The sequence below is a fragment of the Emys orbicularis genome, chromosome 12, assembly GCF_028017835.1.
Source record: "Emys orbicularis isolate rEmyOrb1 chromosome 12, rEmyOrb1.hap1, whole genome shotgun sequence".
Classification (NCBI taxonomy): Eukaryota; Metazoa; Chordata; order Testudines; family Emydidae; genus Emys; species Emys orbicularis.
Window position 1 is genome coordinate 27,715,954 of NC_088694.1, and position 21,084 is coordinate 27,737,037.

Here is a 21,084-nt window from a genome sequence, read left to right on the forward strand (position 1 = left end):
TCTCTGTCGTTTCCCCAGCTGCAAGTCAGCACTTCTGCACTCGCCGTTTGCTGCCTTTCAGCAAGTTTTTGCTTTAGCCCCAACTCTGAGATAAAGCCACTCTGGGCCTTATCCTGATCTCACCCACGCTGGTGTAGATGGAAGGGTAGTGGATTCAAACTGGTATAAGTGAGAGTAGAACTAGGCCGGCAAAGTACCGCCGTTACCCTGCGCCTCTTCCCCATTCTGCCCCTAAGTTTGAAGTGGTTTGGGAATGTTTAAAAAGCTGAGATCAGACCCCACACATTGGCTTGACACTGGCCTGACTCCAGGGGCCAGATTCTCTGCTCCAGCTGAGCTGTGATTAGTACCGTACTAGGGAGGGGGTCAAAATGCGGTTAAATTACCATTAAGCTGTCTGGGGAGAAACCATCTTTTTGTTCTGAGTTTGTACAGGGCCTAGCACAATGGGGCCTTGGTCCATGACTAGGGGTCCTAAGTGCACCCAGAATAATGATAATTAATTAATTAAAACATTTAATAAATAAATAATAATAATCATGATTATTATTAACACGCCCTTCCCCCATCCTCCCAATTGTGGGATCAGCAGCCAGCCAATTAGAGTGGCCTTCAGCCTGCTACAACCTATGCCTTGGTGCCTGTAGCCTCAAGGGGGCATTCTGACAGTGTTCCAGGGTGACTGGCCCCTTTAAGAGGGAGCTGGGCCCAGTGCACCTGTGACTGGTTACCTGCTGCCCAAGTGGGCTTAAGGGAAGGCACCTGGGCCTTATAAAGGGGAGAAGAGCAGCAGGGGAAGGGTGGCTACCCTTTGACCTCTTTCAGCCTCAGGAGGTGAAGGTGCTGTTTGAGGAAGTTGTGGCAGAGGCTACAGAGACCAGGAGGCTCCTGCAGGAGACCCAGAGTGACCAGCGGAAGGCCAGAAGAGCAGCAAAGGGGGGTTTGCCTGCAGGGCTGAGACAGAGAGTTGAAGAAGGCTGAGCTCCAACTAGGAAGGGCTGCGGCTGACTGCTTGGCAAAGAGCACACCGGGACAGGAGAAGAGCTCCAGGACAGGCGGAAGATGCCAGAACCGAGTATGAGCTTTTGTGTTGCGGTGATAGACTTTATCTTGGGACTTTGAGGATGGATTTGATCTGTTTGTTATTAAACCGGCCCTGGGCAGGAGTGATGTTAGCCAAGAGACAGCCTGGCTGGAGTTCATTAAGGAACCCTGAAGGAAGGGGAAACTGAGACAAGCCTCTGCAGAGCCAGACTGGGCCAGCAGGGGGTGCTACAGAGCAAGTATGCCCTCTTCCAAGCAGCCAGGGATTGCAGAGCAGAGGGAATCCCTAGCCATCCACCTGCCCTTTCCCCCCCAGAATGCTCCTTATGCTGGTGGCTACAGAGGTGACTTAAGACCCGCTGTGGACAGGGCCGGCTCTAGGCACCAGGCACCCAAGCACATGCTTGGGGCGGCACCTGGTAAGGGGCGGTGGGGGGAGCGCAGCGTGGCATTCCGCGGGGGGGGGGGGCGCTCCGGTGGCGCGGCGCTCGGCGGGGCGGGCGGGCGGCACTCTGGGGGGAGTTCCGGCGGCGCTCAGTGGGGGGCGGGCTCCGGCGGCGCGGCGCTCGGCGGGGGGGGGGGGCAGCGCGGGGCTTGGCGCTCAGGGGGAGGGGGGTTCCGGCGGCGCTCGGCGGGGGGGGGGCGGGCTCCGGCGGCGCAGTGCTCGGCGGGGGGGGGGGCGGCACGGGGCTCGGCGCTCGGGGGGGGTTCCGGCGGCACTCGGCGGGGGGGGCGGCGCGGCGCTCGGCGGGGGGACGGCACTTTTTTTTGCTGCTTGGGGCAGCAAAAAAGCTAGAGCCGGCCCTGGCTGTGGAGGCACCTTACAGGAGAAAAATCTGTGGAGTTGCATACACTGAGTTTTCAGTTGCTTTGAGCTGCTAGATCAGACCTGAGAATCTGGCCCCTTGACTTTGATGAAGTTACTCCTGATTCTCAATCTGGTTAGTGAGAGGAGATTTAGGCCCCCTGGAATTTCTCTCTCTATCCAGAATATATGCAGAGAGTGAGATTGTGTGGTGGCGCGGGGTTGCTGTACAAGTCTTTACGGGTGTGAGCATGGGATGATTGCATCACTGCCAGCAGGGAGTTATGCAGAGTTTCCCAAACAAGTGGCAATACAAATTGTATAGCATGACATCCTCTTTATGTAACTTACTGGGTTTGGTGTTTGTCCCTCTCTTTATGGTCTCCGTCCACTCTTCCCCTTGGCGTTGTGTTAGTTACCATTGACATAATGATGTGGTTGCTATGGGCAAAGTTTAGAGATGGCCACAAATGCTGGGATTCCCTTTGCAGGGCACTGGCTCCATTCTGAGGGAAACTCTTTGATCCTACACAGGTGTTGTAAGCTGGTGTCTAATAAAAACTCCTAGTATTTCTCTAGCCCTCTTCATCTGAGGATCTCAAAGGGCCTGCAGACCCCAAGAATACGGGCAGAAGTAGCATGATCTCCACTTTACAGCTGGGGAAACAGACGTGCAGAGAGATTAACACCCAGATCCTCAAAGGTATTTAAGCACCTAACTCCCACTGGTTTCAATGGATATATATTTTGTATATATATGTGTCTCTGTGTATGTATGGAAGAGTCATGCTTTGTAGGGTCATGAATTTTTATGCAAACCCTCAAAGGTCTTAGGCCCCAGTCCTGCAAGTTACTCCAGGCAGGCAGAGCCCTGTGCTCTTACAGAGCCCAGCTGAGTTCAGAGAATATACCCACGCAGTGTAGCTGGCAGGATCAGGGTATTATAAAAGTCACGTCTGTGACAAACATGTGGCCTGATGTATGCGTGTAGTTGAAGAGGCTCTTTGTGATGAAGGTGCAGCATCAAAGTACTGATTGCGTTTATTGCTATCGATTTCTCAGCTGCAAAAAGGGCAGTGAAACCAAATGAAAGGCTTGGAAGGAAGCATGGGGTGGACAATAAATGTGGCAGGACTGTTCTCCATTTGGCTTTGGAGGGAACCCAAACAGTCCACGTGAAATGTCCATGGGGACAGCCATGTACCAGCTGCACTGGGGCACACCCAAGCATGTTCAGGAAAGAGAGGCCGTCACAGAATCAGGCTCAGCCCAAGGCTGTGCCACTCAGCCATGTTGTGATGTTACTCACCAAACCTTTGTCTCAAGAGTGCGGCAGATGACAGCTCTGTCCAAGTTTTTTAAAACAAATTGTGAATTCACTGCTCATGACATGGAGAGGCTAGGAACACTAGGCTGCATCAGCAAGTGCTGTGCTGATTTCACCCACATTCACATGGGCATCTCTGAGTGGGCCAGAGCTTGTGACAGTTTCATGATGAGGATAAATGGCTACTGGGGGCTAAGACAAGTCGTACCAGACTCCCTGTAATATGAGAGCTAAGTCAGACTCTGAACACAGGCCTCCAAAGATAAAAGTCCTGTACATAAATTACTGAGCCCACTAACCGATATCAATAAGTATTTCTGAAACTGAATCAAATTCAGTGTTGCCAGTTCTCATGATTTCATTGTGAGTCTTCTGATATTTGGTGTGTTTTCTTAAAAGCCCCAGCTCCTGCAGTCATGTGAATATATGAGACTCTAGCTTATTTTTTTAAGCGAGGATTCTTCTAGCCCTCATCAATGAAGAGAAAAGCTTCACCTGAGTTACATTAAAGGCTCAAAAAACAGATGGTAAATAAAAAGAACCAAATATTTATTATTTTTTAAAAAATCTCATGACTTTAGGGGTCATGAATCATGGTTTTTGAATTCTTGGCATTGGTGACACTGCAAACATTAGAGGCAAATACACTTCTTCCTACTGAGGTGTGGATGAAGTGTAAGCAGCAAATTTGGCCAGCTCTCTTTATTTGTATCTTAATCAGGCCAGCTGGAATCCAAGGTGTTGCTAAATGCAGAATTAATTACAAGTGGAAGAGTGTGATTGGAATGGTAAGTGGCGGCTACTACTTAGTGTCTGAGAGGGAAGGTAAAGCCAAAACTCCAACTGGAAACAAGGCAGACCAGCCTTAATATCTGAAAGTTACACATGCACTACTGCACCAGATAGATGACTCCCTGGGAAGCGTCCCATCTAGCAGGTGATTATTGTGTCCTGCAGGACTCATACTGAATAGCACACCTTGTCCCATGAGCTCTGTTAGCTGTGTCTCGGTCAGTCAGATGTTTTCAGTGGGGCGTATGCAGAGTCTGTTGGACCTTGTCATTCCAAAGCCAAGATCTTCCACGTTCACTGTAGCAATTATGGGAGCCTGCAGGATTCTCTGTACCAACCAGCTGTCGTCAGAGGAACTTCAGCAATCAGTTTGTTCAATGTCTGTACATCAGGAAAAGACTTTGGGTGACCAATGCCTGTAAAATCAATAGACATAACCAAAGGTATGTCTCCACTGCAAATCAAGGTGTAACTGCAGCACGGGTAGGTGTATCCTCATTAGCTTTCATCTAGCTAGTGTGGGTAACAGTAACAGTGAAGAAGCCCTGGCACAGGTTTCAGTGTGGCTATCTGCCCCATTTTCTCTCCAGTTTTTTAGCCAACTGTAGGGCTGGTCAAAATGTGTTCAATTTTGAATTTCATTGATCTTTCAAATAAAAAAAATATCAGGGTAAATACTTATCTTTGCATTTACTGGTGCGAAGGGAGCTGCAGAACTACGGTTACATGAAGCAGGCTTGCTGAAGGTGAACCATCCAAGGTCCTCACACTACCCAGCCTAATCTCTGTGAATTCTCTCCTTCCCAACCTTGTTCCTTTAGGGGCTTATGTTGCTGAATCATTTTCTTGGAAGCAATCCAGTTTGACAGATTGAGACGTTACCAGTGGCTGAGGGTTTGTGTTGTGCAGTTGCATACTCTCTCTCTTTGGGGGAAGCACAGTGCTTGATACACTAAAAGTTTCTAGTCTCCCGACCATAGAGCTACTTTAGTGTCAGGTCATGGAGCAATTTGCTTCTCTGTTCAGCCGTGCAATCCATTATTCTTGGCTTTTGGCTAAGGGATTCCTCCAAGAAAGAAAGGAGAGAGCAAAGCACAATAATTACAAAGGCTATTAGGGAAGGGTAGTTTGAATACTAAATCTACTAATAGCAGAAACATTGGTGTTATTTGGCCAGTAAAATATTGCCTGAGAGTCATCTTGGGTGAGTGACGGGACTTCCCTATTGCAGTGCAGTCTGGTGTATCGCTCAGGCCCCAGAGCCAGTCAGCCAGGAGAAGAAGGGTAAGGAAAGGACGGGGCAGGTGACTTAAGGATCTGTACTGAGGCAAAAGAGGTTCACATGCCCTGCTTTCAGACACACAGAATCCTAGAACTGTAGGACTGGAAGGGACCTCGAGAGGTCATCTAGTCCAGTCCCCAGCACTCATGGCAGGACCATCCCTGACAGGTGTTTGTCTAAGCTGCTGTTAAAAATCTCCAATGATGGGGATTCCACAACCTCCCCAGGCAATTTATTCCAGTGCTTAACCACCCTGACAGTTAGGAAGTTTTTCCTAATGTCCAACCTAAACCGCCCTTGTTGCAATTTAAGCCCATTGCTTCTTGTCCTATCCTCCGAGGTTAACAAGACCAATATTTCTCCCTCCTCCTTGTAACAACCTTTTATGTATTTGAAACTGTTATCATGTCCCTTCTCAGTCTTCTCTTCTCCAGACTAAACAAACCCATTTTTTTTTCAGTCTTCCCTCATAGATCATGTTTTCTAGACCTTTTATCATTTTTGTTGCTTTTCTCTGGACTTTCTCCAATCTGGCCACATCTTTCCTGAAATGTGGCACCAAGAGCTAGACACAATACTCCAGCTGAGGTCTAAGCAGCACAGAATAGAGCAGCAGAATTACTTCTCGTGTCTTGCTTACAACACTTGGGGCAATGGAGGAGGGTGTGAACTTGAAGCAGGCTCAATATGTTTTGGGACTCAAGACAAAGTTCAGCAGAAGAAGGGGATTAAAGGAGAGAGATATAGAGAAGGAGCTTGGCCTATGAGGAGGCAGAGAGAGTTACTGTTGGGATTCCCTCCGAGACCTTTTCTACTCGGCTTATCCAGAACACCTTGTCCAGTTCTGGGAGAACACTTCATCCAGTTCTCTGGGATCCAGAACACTCAGTTCAACTCCAGATTTCATCAGTCAGGTTCCTTTATTTGGCATACAGCAAACCTATGCGAGTTGATCAGACTCAAGTGTAGGGGGTGGAAATAGGGCATACCAAAATCCAAAGTTACACAGACAACTTCTTCCTTTATATACATTTACACATTACATTGTATTTGTGCTAATCACACAATTTTGAATTGGCTTGGTTACTTTGCAGGAACCAGTCTCTCTGTACAGCCTGCTCTGTCCGTGTGATGTTCACATGAGATCTGATCTTTACATTCCCCATTTATCTTGTCGGTAGTCTCTAGCATCAAGGTGTTGCTGCTTATTTTAGCGAGCACAAACATCCTGACTCCAGCATACTGTTTGTCAAGCCCCTATTTACAACGTAGCCTTCCATTCACCTTCCCAGTTATGCCCACTAAGAAATGAGGCATGTTATTTATGTCAAGCCAGGCCTGCAGTTACAGTGCAGGGGGGGGTAGCATGATGGGGTGCAAAAGCTAGGGACTGTCTAGTTCTCACCCACCAGCCATCTCTGTTAGTTTTCCCACATCTTCTTTCTTGGCAAATCACATCAGTCATTGCCAATTTCCACATGCCCCATCTCTCCCCTGTGATAACTCGCAGGGAGAGAGCCCTGAAATGTGTTTTCCATTTGAATGGGGACTAAATTGTGGCAGGATCTTAAGAAATAATGAAGATGCCACGGTTCCCAACAGACCTGCCCCTTTTTACTTTAACATAATACATCCTTCACTGTTAGACCCCTCATCCCTCCTCTGCTCAAGAACAAACTGAAGTATGCGTGAAACTCACGTACACGCTTTGCTCCCTGGTGACTTTATTACTCATTGCTTTGTTCCTGCACCTGCTCCCTTGCTGTATGAACTAGCTCTGCCTGAGATCACTAGTTAATGCTAGTTTTCTAAGTTCCAAAACTTATCTCCTAGCTTTTTAACCCTTTCATCCATGTAAATAAAGATAGTTTTCTGCAATTACTCGGGCCCATTCAGATTTTAAAAGCATCCATTAGGGCTTTAATATAAAACTTTTGTTGGATTATTATATTTTGCATTTCCATAGCATCTTCTATCTCAAGATCTCAGACCACTTTCCCTGTAAGGCACAATCTGGCCCCAAATGATTTCCCCAACATTACACAAGAGAACCTAGGGGTGAAATTCTGGCCCCACTGAAGCCTACAACAGAACCATACTTCTCGCCCCACCAAGTAGCCCTGTTACTAGGAAATGGCTCCTAGGAAAAGGCTAAGAGCATTTCCTACGTACTGCATCCAAAATTTCCTACTTGAAATTACATACCAGTTGTCCTTCCAATATGTTGCAACTTGAGGAAGAAAACAACCCACACATTGAAAAATCACTGTCAGATGCTTGCACTGTTACATCATTATTTTCTGCAAGCCAGACTAACTAGTCACTGTCATGTCACTGGAGGATGTCCCTTGAAGATTTGATTTAATAGGAGTGCAATTTGTCTCATAGGTCAGCAAAATACATTCAGAGTGACCTACAATCTCATGTTCAGAGGGAGCTTCAGAACTTACGCAGAATGTGCAATTTCACATTTAATAAAGAAGATAAATGCTCAGCCAAAGCCATCAGCAGTGTACCACGGTGATTCCTTTAAAGGGCCAGTGCTATGCTAAAAATATTGGGTCCCTACTGCCTCCCACCACAAGTGGTCATTTACACGTGTGTTAAGTGGGTGTGGAACCACTGCCCAGTCAGCATCCTGCACTCACTCACTCACACTGATGGTAGCATATTACATGCACTTTGTATAGGTGTCAGTGATGCGTTCATGCACCGATCCCCTTCTTTACACACTAGTACAGTTTCCATACAGAGAGCAGTGATTCTTCAACCATATGTGCTAACGAAAATCTGTCTGTGTGGGGCCTGCTCTGCACTGAAAAGTTACATTGACATACTGTGTCAGTTAGGGGTATGGGGGAAAAACTGACGGACATACCTGTGCCGACATAACCCACAGTGTAAACTCAGCCACGAGGGCTTCCATTGACACAGCTAACCTGGTTCGGGAAGGTGGTGTTCCTACACCTGACAGAATGGCTTTTTGGTTGTGTAGGTGATTTTACCTGGCAGAGCTAAATCTGTTCTTGAAAACCTCCATGGACAGGGATTCCATATCAGCTTGATGTCCTGTCTGATGCCTTCCCTGATAAACAATGTAGCAAGTGAGTAATGTTGATGCTGTATCTAGCTACAGACTTGACTATCAAAATAATAGCTAAGGACCTGATCCCATAAAGACACTGTCACAGATCAACAGGGCATGCTAGGCCTCTGACCCTTATACAATATCTCTGGGTGTGTACCCCAGTAGTGCCTCCATTTGTTGCAGGAGGGAGCCCCATGCCTCCACTACTCCGAGACTGGACCCTGGCTCCTGCACCTCTGTTTCTCACCATGGCTCCTTCAGTGAGCTCAAAAGAGCTTGAATTCCTGTTGGAAACTTTGCCCATGTGGGCACAGACATTGACTTTTATTTTTCCGGATGGTGCTCCACCCCCACTCTGTCCCGAAGCCCTTCCCCCACTCCGCCCCTTCCCCTGAGGACCCGCCCTCAGTCTGCCTCTTCTGACCCTGCTCCGCTCCCTCCCTCAGCCCGCTGCTCTCCACCCTCCCCGAGCACCTCCCGCAGCCTGCCAAACAGCTATGGCTAGTGGATGCTGAGCACTCTCTCTTTTTTCCCTGTAGGTGCTTAAGCCCTGGAGCACTCGGAGAGTCGGCGCCTATGCCTGTGGGAGTTCTGCAGCCAGCTGATGTGTGCAGAGACACAGGACAACCTTTTCAAAACAAGACAGCAGTTATTGGTCAAGCGGAATACAGTATTTTGGGGTCCTTAGATTACAAAGGAACAGCAGAGTTTACAGCTATGCGGTGCTGGCAACCCAACCTGCTTCTGGTTCAAAACATCCAGGAGTCCATCTCTCCCTCTGCACTGGGCAGCAGTGCTTAGCACAATGTCCTGACACCTCATTCTTTTTGTCAAGTTCTAGTCAAGCTGGTGTCAAATACTCTGCCCCTTGACTGCCTGTCATTAAAAGTTAATATCCAATCTTTGGTTTTCCATTGTATCTCCAAGGTAACACCATTCATGTGTTGTATGCCATGTCGGTCCCAGGATATTAGACATACTAGGTGGGTGACGTTATATCTTTTATTGGACCAACTTCAGTTGGTGACAGAGACAAGCTTTCACGCCACACAGAGCTCTTCTTCTGGTCTGGGAAAGGAACTCCCAGTATCACAGGAAAGTGCAAGGTGGAACAAACAGATTGTTCAGCATGAGTAGTTAGCACGTATTGTAAGGGACAGTGACAGCGTGGACTAGGTCTGAAGGCCTCGCAGCCCTGCCACACCCCACCCCAGGAGAGGACAGTAAAGAGGTCCTCCGAGCTGCCTAGAGTGGCTGTGTGGGAAACAGCCAATCGGGGTCCAGCAGGCTAGTATAAGAAGAGCTGCAGGGCCAGAGTGAGTTCAGTTCCTTGCTGGAGCTGGAAGAACATGGATGGTGTGCCTGGCTGGCTGAGGGAGCTACAGGAGCCTGAACAGAGCAGTGCTGGCAGAGGCCAGGGGGAACACAACCGAGTTCCAGGCTGGCTGCTGGGACTCAACCAGGACAAGGCCACAAGGTAAGGGCAAATCATGATATCAGCAACACTGATTATTTAAAAGGCTGTGGTGGATGGCTGCTATCTATAGGGTCCCAGGGCTGGGACCCAGAGTAGAGGGTGGGCCTGGGTCCCCCCCACCAACCACTGGGAAAGTGGCCTGGACTTTGATACACCCTGGAAGGGGAACTGAATTCTTTTAGTGGCCCAGCTAAAGAGCTGGGGCCAGAAAGACCCAGAGAAGCAAAGAGTCTCCAGTGAGGGAGCCCTGGGGGATGTGCCCCACCAGGGCCAGGACTGCTTGAAAAGCGGGGACAATTTGAGAGATCCCAGAAGGGGCTGAGACTGTTCAAACCAGGGTACTGTGATAGGCTCTGCTGGACTGATTGAAGAGCGAGTCCAGAGATAGTGCTGCAGATCAAGAGACATTACTAAGGGCTTTGAGATAGGCCCGGTTGAACTTATATCCCAGAAGGGGTTTGACTTTTATTTCACATATAGACTATGTGAGATTTGGTCAGAGGGCTGAGTCAGCAAAGACCCACCACAAACTGAGCACATGCATTGCGACAGGGGGCACTAGTGAGCAGGGCCGCCCAGAGGATTCAGGGGGCCTGGGGTCTTCGGCAGGAAGACCCGGCGCTTCAGCGGCGGGTCCCGGGGCGGAAGGACCCCCCGCCGCTGAATTGCCGCCAAAGACCTGGAGCGGAAGAAGCTCTGGGGGGGCCGGGCCCCACGAGAGTTTTCCGGGGCCCCCAGAGCGAGTGAAGGACCCTGCTCCAGGGGCCCCAAAAAACTCTCATGGGGGCCTGGGGCAAATTGCCCCCCCCTCTGGGCGGCCCTGCTAGTGAGAGAGTGGGTGCGCCCGATTACAGGGACCATTCAAGGTATAGTGGCCTGTTAACACCTCTGCAGTCAAAGGATTGAAAGAGGGGGTGAGTAGATTACAAATTATTGTAACAATTGTCTCTCAAATAGTTTCAGTTTTGACAAATCGAAAATGTTCCGATGAAATAATTTTTCGCTGGAAAATTCCTGACTAGTTCTAATCATAACTGTACTTATAGATAACTGATAAAACATCAGTTTTACTTCTACAACCCCCGTGAACATTGATTACACTTGTTTTTTGTTCTTTATGTGTTTTTTACAATTTGTATATGTGATATTAGTTACTATGCCAGACAATGAAGGGTAATGTATTATCTCTGTGACATATTAATGTAACTGTGGAATGTACCATGTCACATTTGATATGCAGATTGCATGGTTTTGAGATTTCTATATCATAATGCTTTATTTTCAGCAATGTGTATAATAAACGGAACAATATCAAGTAAAACCCCCATGAAACTGGATCAAACCAAAGAGATAGAGCAGTGCATGAAATTCTGTCCCCCATTTCCACTTCCAATTTCCATTTGCATAGTCATCTCAGACCTAAGGACTACTCTGTGCATAAGAGAGTTCCCTTGGTCATTTTACCTAGCATAGTGACAACTAAACAAAATTAGCTAAATATAAAATTGGCAAAAAATAACACGCCAGCATCTGTCAGCAGCCCTGCAGTAAACACACACCGGCCCCACGAGCAGCCCTGCTATAACATGTGCGCAACAGAGGAAATAAACTAAGGAAATAGATTTCAGTTCCAAACTTTATAGGTCCTTATTGTAAATAGCCAGTGAAACATTTATTTTAAAAATTATGAAAAAATACCTTGTCAGTATGCTCTTAAGTCAGCTAGAATATTTCTTCCCCTAGATAGCATAGTTATCCATTTTGTTATGGCTTTCCTACCTAAGATCCTATAAGAAATATCCCCAGTTGTTCAATAAATAATAATGTTATAGAATTTAAAAAAAAGAAACTGGATTATTAAAGTTACAAATCTTTGTGGTCTTTATATGTTTAATAAAACATTTATCTATTAATAATAGATACTGTTTCTACCCTACTCATGCTTTAAATGAAAAAAAAAAAAAAAATGACCAGTGGAAAGTCACCAATATTTCTTCATCCTCCCAAGCCAAGGCTGACAAAAATGCCGTTACGTTGACAAATGGTTCATCATTTACAAAGGTTTAAAATTTTTAACAGTTCTACGTAAATTGAAGACTCAGTGTTTAGCCTCGAAGGCATGCAACAGGAAAAAGTAATCCGGAGCGTCCGTGGAGATAAATGTTATAACTCCATAGCCCTTTGCGCATAGTTAATGGAACAGTTTGGCTCATACAAAACACAATTCACACATCAATACAGCATTAAACTTTAATGTACACCATACCAGGAGACCTCCGGGCAGTTGTACCTTTAATGTTTGTTAGCTGAAGTGATCCTAATGGAATAATAATGTATTATGAAGAGGGTGACAATTTCTAAATGGTAGAATAAAAAAAAAAGTAGATGTAAAAAAAAAAACATCTCAGGAAAGTTATGAGAATGAAGCTGCCAGAAAAATTCACAGCATTATTCCTGTGAGATATGGAAAGCATACAGATCCCTCCAAAGCTGTGGCAGCTGTTTGTTGATCTTGTTGGGCCAAATTTTCAGCAGGCCTCTGTTTTCACACATACAAACTTGGCAAAAGCATTGTACTGAACACAGAAAATCCCATATTTATGACCACAAATAAGCAATTGCATGTGCCACTTGCGCTAAGTCCTGATTGCCCCATTCTTAGTTTTTGCTCATTAGTTAATCAGGCAATACTCCTATTGACTTCAATGAGAATTTTGCCTAAGTAAGGACTTCAGCATTTGGCCAGTGTAATTATCACCACAAAGAGGTATTTTGGGAACACTTGCTCACTTTGCCTGTGCAAACATGAGGTTTGGCATATTCATACTGATGCATTTGCAAATATCGAGTGTGCCATTAATAATAAATACTAGGGGTAGTCAATAGGCAGACCGGGGGCCAAATCCAGACCGTCAGATGCTTTTGAATGGACCCCAAAATCTTTTTATTTACTTATCATTATTGTTATTATTTTTTATTATTTTCTCTGGACTCTGGACATTGACTATACCTTGACCAAGAAATTTGGACCTTGAAAAAAAAAACTGACTACCCCATACTACCACTTAGCACTTATATACCATAGAACTCTTCATTCACAGAACTCACCATAAGCAGCTCCATTGCCCCCATCGGTGGGGTAGCTTGAGGCACACACTTGTCAAGTGACTTGCACAAGGCAATGGAATAAGTCAGTGTGGGAGTCAGGAATTGGACCAAGATGTCCTGACTCCCAGTCCAATGGCTTGTCCATTGGACCATGTTTAAGGCCCAATGAAAATGTAGTGCATAGATTAAATTGTAAAATAATTATTACTTTACATGAATCTAACTGTAATAAGTATTAGTTTTAACTCAGAGAATGCAGTGGTACTTTACTAAAGTCTGCTGTGTGAAGATACAGTATTGTAGTGAAGTGGACTTACTGGGAAGATGCATTGCAGCTTCAGGTTCTTCATCCATCATCCTGAAATCCCATTCTTTATGGGCATGTAGATGTGATGGTTAATGATCCCTCTTCTGGGGCTTTCTTATGACAAAAGTCACCACCTACACAGACCCACTGAACAGGGACAGTTCATCGTGCCAGACAGCCTGGCTGGAGATACCAATGACATGAAGTCATGTTCTTCTTTCCTTTTAGTTAATATATCATGTAAATGACCCTGTGCTGTCAGTCCCATAAGGGAAAATTCATCTGCAAGGCTGATGTTAGATTTGTTCTGCTTCCTTTCTTCTAAGGATTATGATAAGAGTTGGTCAACATTTTTTTTTGACACAAAATAGCTTTGCGACCAAAACAAAAATGTTCACAAGAAATGTTCAGTGTGGTCAAAATTTTCTGTTTTTTTCCTTCAGCAACAAAACACAAACAAAAAAATTTTGATAACAATTTTCTTTAAAAAATTCAATTTGGGGTTTTTGAAAACTGAATTTTTTTACTGAAAACAGTTTTCAAAACCTGAATTTATTTTCAGTTTTCCATTCTGTTTTTTGATTGAAAACCAGAAAAGTATTTTGGGAGTGTGTGTGTGTGTGTGTGTGTGTGTATATATATATATATATATATATATATATATATATATATATATATATATATATATATATATATATATATATATATATATATATATATAACAAAAAAAATCTGAAAAATAATTTGGCATCTTCTTACCAGCTCTAGCAGGGATGTTCACAGTCTCGCTGGGTCACTCCAGGCTATGTTAGAAATGGAAAGCACAAGATGACTTGTGGTAGGAACGGATGTGCATGGCCATATGAGTGATGCAGGCAGGGCACTTTCTTCCTATTTGCTCTGGTTGCCTAGCAGTTCAGTGAGAATAGAAAGCAGAGATTCACAGAAAGGTGGATAAAAGGTACCCAACATAGGCACCGACTCCATGGATGCTCCAGGGCCCTGACTTTTTAGGTGCCTAAAAATACATGTCTATTGAAATTTTCAAAAGCCCCTAAATTCCATTGCAACTAATAGGAGTTAGGCACCTAGTGGGATTTTAAAAAGCACCTAGGCACCTCTCTGCATTTTTAGCTGCCTAAATATTTTTACAAATGCTGGCCCCTAGAAGTTTAAATCTCACTAGAAGTAAGTGGGACTTCCCTTTTGAAAATGGGTCTTCCTCTCAGAGAGGTATGTCTACACTGCAATCAGAGGTGTGACTACAGCATCTGCAGGTTTTCCATCTGTTATTCTGGCAGGGTCTGGTGCTGCTTTGAGTTGATGAGTCCTGGTCTGTGGGGAGCTTGCTTCTGATGATCAACTTGGCGAGGTTGGGGGGTTGTTTGAAGGCTAGAAGAGGGGAGTCAGGAACAATTACTTTCAGGACATGGTCCTATAGAGTTTGGGTTGTAATAGTTTAATGGGTTCTAATGCAGTGTGGTAGGTGTTTGGTCAGTGGGTTTCTTTCTCCTGTATCGAAGCAGGTTTTCCAGCAAGCTCCCCACAGACCAGGACTCACCAACTCAAAGCAGCACCAGACCCTGCCAGAATAACAGATGGAAAACCTGCAGATGCATCTCCACTGCTACAATGATCGATACCCCAACAACACAGCTTTCAAGATTTGTGGGTCCTACACATGCCTATCACAACATGTGGTGTATCTCATCCAGTGCACTAAATGCCCCAGTAACAACAATGTAGGTGAAACCAGACAATCACTCTGCTCTCGAATGAACTCACCCACAGAAAAATGATAAAAGACAAAAACACCATATCTCCCGTGGGCAAACACTTTTCACAAAGCGATCTCACTCCATATCTGATCTTTCAATACTTATTCTCACGGAACCTCTCTTACAGGTACACATAGGGGAATGTTTCCAAGCACATTTTCTTGTGTTGCCTGTCACTTAGTAAAGTGGGGGAAAGAGTTAAATGGGTGCATTATAGGTCATAAATGTTGTCGTATTAATAGATTCATCAATTTTAAGGCCAGCTGGGAACACTGTGATTATCTAGTCTGACCTCCTGTGTAACAGAGGGTATAGACCTTCCCTGACATAATTCCTGTCCAAAGTAGAGCAGATCTTTTAGTAACACATCCAGTCTTCATTTAAAAATTGCCAGTGATGGAGAATCCACCACGACCCTTAGTAAGTTGCCCCAATGGATAATTACCCTCACTGTTGACTATTTACATCTTATGTCCAGTTTGAATTTGTTTAGCTTAAAGGACCCCGTTTGTGCCTGAACTTTTTAGAGACATGAGAGGGAGAGAGAGGTGCAGGCACGGAGATGATTCCTTTACTGTTTTCTTTATTGTTTCTCTACTGGTACCGAATGCCTCAGCAGGTTTTGTTGAAGCTGCTTGACAAAGGCATCTATTTCTAGCCAAAATATTAGATCCATTCATTTTGCTTCAAGAATGGATAGAAAATAAATCTTTAATTTTGCTCTTGATTGGTAGTTTTAGAGGAAATTGAGGTGACTAGAATGTACAGAAATAGCCCTTGTTTGCTGATACGGTGGCAGGGTGGCCCAGGTGTGGATATGGCAGGATAGACTTATCTCTATAGATGCATTGCTGCTTATTCTTTAATTTCCAGGCCTCCTGGATCTTGAAGGGAGGAAGAGTCTCAGTGGGTAACGAACATGATGAGACAATGTTCTTGGCCTCTCCAGGTCGGTATGCCAGTAGAATCATAGAATCATAGAATATCAGGGTTGGAAGGGACCTCAGGAGGTCATCTAGTCCAACCCCCTGCTCAAAGCAGGACCAACACCCACTAAATCATCCCAGCCAGGGCTTTGTCAAGCCTGACCTTAAAAATCTCTAAGGAAGGAGATCCCACCACCTCCCTAGGTAACCCATTCCTGTGTTTCACCACCCTCCTAGTGAAAACGTTTTTCCTACTATCCAACCTAAACCTCCCCCACTGCAACTTGAGACCATTACTCCTTGTTCTGTCATCTGCTACCACTGAGAACAGTCTAGATCCATCCTCTTTGGAACCCCCTTTCAGGTACTTGAAAGCAACTATCAAATCCCCCCTCATTCTTCTCTTCTGCAGACTAAACAATCCCAGTTCCCTCAGCCTCTTCTCATAAGTCATGTGCTCCAGCCCCCTAATCATTTTTGTTGCCCTCCGCTGGACTCCTTCCAATTTTTCCACATCCTTCTTGTAGTGTGGGGCCCAAAACTGGACACAGTACTCCAGATGAGGCCTCACCAATGTTGAATAGAGGGGAATGATCACGTCCCTCGATCTGCTAGCAATGCCCCTACTTATACAGCCCAAAATGCCGTTAGCCTTCTTGGCAACAAGGGCACACTGTCGACTTATATCCAGCTTCTCGTCCACTGTAACCCCTAGGTCCTTTTCTGCAGAACTGCTTCATAGCCATTCGGTCCCTAGTCTGTAACTGTGAATGGGATTCTTCTGTCCTAAGTGCAGGACTCTGCACTTGTCCTTGTTGAACCTCATCAGGTTTCTTTTGGCCCAATCCTCCAATTTGTCTAGGTCCCTCTGTATCCTATCCCTACCCTCCAGCGTATCTACCATTCCTCCCAGTTTAGTGTCATCTGCAAACTTGCTGAGGGTGCAGTCCACGCCATCCTCCAGATCATTAATGAAGATATTGAACAAAACTGGCTCCAGGACCGACCTTGGGGCACTCCGCTTGATACCACTGCTAACTAAACCTGGAGCCATTGATCACTACCTGTTGAGCCCGACGATCTAGCCAGCTTTCTATCCACCTTATAGTCCATTCATCCAGCCCATACTACTTTAACTTGCTGGCAAGAATACTGTGGGAGACTGTATCAAAATCTTTGCTAAAGTCAAGGAATAACATGTCCACTGCTTTCCCCTCATCCACAGAGCCAGTTATCTCGTCATAGAAGGCAGGTAGGTTAGTCAGGCATGACTTGCCCTTGGTGAATCTATGCTGACTGTTCCTGATCACTTTCCTCTCCTCTAAGTGCTTCAGAATTGATTCCTTGACGACCTGCTCCATGACTTATAGACTCATAGACTTTAAGGTCAGAAGGGACCATTATGATCATCTAGTCTGACCTCCCGCATGATGCAGGCCACAAAAGCTGACCCACCCACTCCTGGAATAATTCTCTCCCTTGACTCAGCTGTTGAAGTCCCCAAATCATGATTTAAAGACTTCAAGTTGCAGAGAATCCTCCAGCAAGCGACCCCTGCCCCATGCTGCGGAGGAAGGCGAAAAACCTCCAGGGCCTCTGCCAATCTACCCTGGAGGAAAATTCCTTCCCGACCCCAAATATGATGATCACCTGAACTCCGAACATGCGGGCAAGATTCTCCAGCCAGACCCTCCGGAAAAAGTTCTCTGTAGTAACTTTTAATATCCCATCATTGACCATTGTTACTAATTACCAGCGATGGTACGTTATTGACCTATTGACTAAAATCATGTTATCCCATCAAACCATCCCCTCCATAAACTTATCAAGCTTAATCTTAAAGCCAGAGAGGTCTTTCGCCCCCACTGTTTCCCTCGGAAGGCTGTTCCAGAACTTCACCCCTCTGATGGTTAGAAACCTTAGTCTAATTTCAAGCCTAAACTTCCCGATGGCCAGTTTATATCCATTTGTTCTCGTGTCCACATTAGTACTGAGCTGAAATAATTCCTCCCCCTCTCTGGTATTTATCCCTCTGATATATTTAAAGAGAGCAATCATATCCCCCCTCAGCCTTCTTTTGGTTAAGGTAAACAAACCGAGCTCCTCGAGTCTCCTTTCATACGACAGGTTTTCCATTCCTCGGATCATCCTAGTGGCCCTTCTCTGTACCCGTTCCAGTTTGAATTCATCCTTTTTAAACATGGGAGACCAGAACTGCACACAGTACTCCAAATGAGGTCTCACCAGTGCCTTGTATAACGGAACCAGCACCTCCTTATCCCTACTAGAAATACCTCGCCTAATGCATCCCAAGACCGCATTAGCTTTTTTCACGTCCACGTCACATTGCCGACTCAGTCATCCTGCGATCAACCAGGACTCCGACATCCTTCTCCTCTTCCATTACTTCCAACCGATGCGTCCCCAGCTTATAACTAAAATTCTTGTTAGTCATCCCTAAATGCATAACCTTACACTTCTCACTATTAAATTTCATCCTATTACTATTACTCCAGTTTACAAGGTCATCCAGATCTCCCTGCAGGATATCCCGATCCTTCTCCGAATTGGCAATACCTCCCAACTTTGTGTCATCCGCAAACTTTATCAGCACACTCCTACATTCGGTTCCAAGGTCAGTAATAAATAGATTAAATAAAATTGGACCCAAAACCGAACCTTGAGGAACTCCACTGGTAACCTCCCTCCAACCTGACAGTTCACCTTTCAGTACGACCCGCTGCAGTCTCCCCTTTAACCAGTTCTTTATCCACCTCTGGATTTTCATATCGATCCCCATCTTTTCCAATTTAACCAATAATTCCTCATGCGGTACCGTATCAAACGCTTTGCTGAAATCGAGGTATATTAGATCCACCACATTTCCTTTATCTAAAAAATCTGTTACTTTCTCAAAGAAGGAGATCAGGTTGGTTTGGCATGATCTACCTTTCGTAAAACAGTATGGACGCGTGAGGATGGAATTCAGGGTATGTCTACACTTCGAGATGGAGGTGTGATTCCCAGCTCAAGTAGACATACTTGCACTTGCTCTCATCTAGCTAGCATGTTAAAAATGGAGTGTTGTCGTGGCATATGTGCGTAGGATCTTGGATGGGCAAATACGTGGTGTGGCTAGCCCCCTTTCTGCAGCTCATGCTGGAGCAGCTACATTCTATTTTTGGCACAGTAGCTCAGTGAAAGCTAGTGAAAGTATGTCTGCTCGAGTGGGAATCACACCCCAGATGTACCCTCAGTTCTTTCCCCTCCTCTAAAACTGCTGTAACTGCTCTGGGAACCCTCTTGGTTCCACGTGTGTGAATGTAAGACGGAAAAAATGTGTAATGAAATGTTAAACTGTATCATACTGTTCAGCCACTAGGTGGCGCAGTGTGTAACATGCCATATTTAAGCTAACCTGAGCCATGCCTGGCACAGCATTAAAGGATCTTATGATAAACACATTTGGTGTGTATGAGCAAGGTCTGTGACCAGTTCATATCTGGTCCAGAAATACAGGACATGGTGTCAGGAGTAAACTTGGGCCTGGTCTACACTACGACTTTAATTCGGATTTAGCTGCCTTAATTCGAATTAACGCTTGACCCGTCCACACAACGAAGCCATTTAATTCGAATTAAAGAGCCCTTTAATTCGATTTCTGTACTCCTCCTCGACGAGAGGAGTAGCGTCAAAGTCGGTATTGTTAATCCGAATTAAGGTTAGTGTGGCCGCAATTCGATGTTATTGGCCTCCAGGAGCTATCCCACAGTGCACCATTGTGACCGCTCTGGACAGCAATCTGAACTCGCATGCACTGGCCAGGTGGACAGGAAAAGCCCCGGGAACATTTGAATTTCATTTCCTGTTTGCACAGCGTGGAGAGCACAGGTGACCACAGAGAGCTCATCAGCACAGGTAACCATGCAGGCTGATAATCGAAAAAGAGCACCAGCATGGACCGTACAGGAGGTACTGGATTTGATCTCTATATGGGGAGAGGATTCAGTGCTAGCAGAACTGCGTTCGAAAAGACGAAATGCCAAAACTTTTGAAAAAATTTCCAAGGGCATGATGGAGAGAGGCCACAATAGGGACTCAGATCATTGCCGCGTGAAAGTCAAGGAGCTCAGACAAGCCTATCAAAAAGCAAAGGAGGCAAACAGTCGCTCCGTGTCAGAGCCGCGGACATGCCGCTTCTACGCCGAGCTAAATGCATTTCTAGGGGGGGCCGCCACCACTACCCCATCTCTGACTGTGGATTCCGAGATGGGGATAATCTCATCAGGTACACCTGATGATTCCATGGAAGGGGAAGAGGAGGAGGACGAGCTGGCAGAGAGCACCCAGCTCTCCGTTCTCCCCAACAGCCAGGATCTGTTTCTCACCCTGACTGAAGTACCCTCCCAAGCCTCCGAAGCCAGTACCCAAGACCATGACCCCATGGAAGGGACCTCAGGTGAGTTTACCTTTTAAAATATAAAACATGGTTTAAAAGCAAGCATTTTTAATGATTAATTTGCCCTGAGCACTTGGGATGCATTCGCAGCCAGTACAGCTACTGGAAAAGTCTGTTAACATGTCTGGGGATGGAGCGGAAATCCTCCAGGGACATCTCCATGAAGCTCTCCTGGAGGTACTCCAAAAGCCTTGCCACAAGGTTTCTGGGCAGTGCAGCCTTATTCCGTCCTCCATGGTAGGACACTTGACCACGCCATGCTAGTAGCAAGTAATCTGGTATCATTGCCTGACAAAGCCTGGCAGCATATGGTCCCGGTGTTTGCTGGCATTCAAGCAGCATCCGTTCTTTATCTTGCTGTGTAATCCTCAGGAGAGTGATATCGCTTAGGGTAACCTGGTTGAAATAAGGGAATTTAATTAAGGGGACAGAGGTGGCCGTTCCTACTGGGCTGTTTGCCTGTGGCTGAAAAGAAATCCTTCCCTGCATTTAGCCAAGTGCAAAGGGGGGGGGGGAGGATTGGCCCAGAGCTTTTCGTGTTTTGCTAGCAGGGATCTACCATGATACCAGCCACTTGGTGGGGGGAGGGAGAAAGCACTCATCCCAGAGAATTCATGGTGGGTTGGGGGGGGGTTGTTAGTTTGGTTCCTGCAGGGATCTTCCCTGATACCAGCCACGTGGTGGGGGGAGG